Consider the following 1,135-nt stretch of genomic DNA (forward strand, 5'->3'; position numbering starts at 1 on the left):
TTTATTAAAGCTAAAACTGCCTTTTTTGAAATTAAAAAAAAAATGTTAAAAAATACCTATTTAATGATCCCAGTAAGCTACATAGCCTCAGATAGGTGCTATTTTATAGTATATTCATTCTACTCACAGTTTCATGCCTAAAGTCAAACATTTTTCACAGATGTTTATATATCAGCTGAACTTGCTATTGAAAGTACTTAGATCAGTTAAGATATTTTGCTAACCAATAAAATGTGTGTGATGTGGGGAGGAAATAGTCTCCAGATTTCAGTGACAACACACTCGCCCAAATAGCAGACGTAAATGAGTGTACGTGTCGTTGATAGTTTTCTTGTGTATTATGACTCAGGGGCTACACTCTGTCCACCTGTAGTTTCTCCATCTTCTTGGCTCCTGTCATCATCTATAGTACTTTTACCTGGAGCTGCCCCTTCCATGCCTTCAGCGACATGCCCCATACGGCAGTTGAACACATAAGACATGGCTAGTCTGCACGGAGACGTGCTGTGACGTGTGACATGCACACCAGTTTTGAAAACTTGATGCAGTAAAAAGAATATAAACATAGGTCATTACTAACTTTTGTGTTGATTACATATTAAATAATACCATTTTGGGTGATATCAAGTTAAAGTATAGTACTAAAATTTATTTCACGTGTTTCTTCTATATTTTTATATGTGGCTACTAGAAAATTTAAAATTATGTATGCAGTTTCCATCATATTTCAATTGAATAGTGCCACTCTTGAGGAAAGGGGAAAAAGGGGTGTGGATAAAGCATCCCAAATCCTGAACCCCCTTGTGGGGGTTGGTCACATGGCCATTTCTCACTGTAAACAGAGCTGAGAAATGTCATTCTGGGATTACAGCTACTTCCTGGCAGCAGCATTCCCCAGGAAAAGGAGAGAGTGGCATAAATGTTAGTGTGCAGCCCTACTGTCTCTCCTCTAGAAACATTTAAAATAAAACAAGGGAACATGCCATTCTTGGCTAGGTTCTTGTATTAGAAGAAACACAGAAAAATCCCAATGAAGTGGCCAGAGAGAAAAAGAACATGATTAGTAGAACTGAAAGTAGGAATGGGACCAGCAGTTAGCGTAATGGCTATGTCGCTGGACTCCCACGTAGTCGAC

General features: G+C 38.5%; 1 protein-coding gene across 1 annotated transcript in view; it reads left to right on the forward strand.

Moving 5' to 3' along the window:
* UGGT2 (UDP-glucose glycoprotein glucosyltransferase 2) overlaps positions 1–1,135 on the forward strand; it is a 139,497-nt gene that overhangs the window by 132,325 nt on the left and 6,037 nt on the right.

The sequence above is a fragment of the Tupaia chinensis genome, unplaced genomic scaffold, assembly GCF_000334495.1.
Source record: "Tupaia chinensis unplaced genomic scaffold, TupChi_1.0 Scaffold000503_1, whole genome shotgun sequence".
NCBI lineage: Eukaryota > Metazoa > Chordata > Mammalia > Scandentia > Tupaiidae > Tupaia > Tupaia belangeri.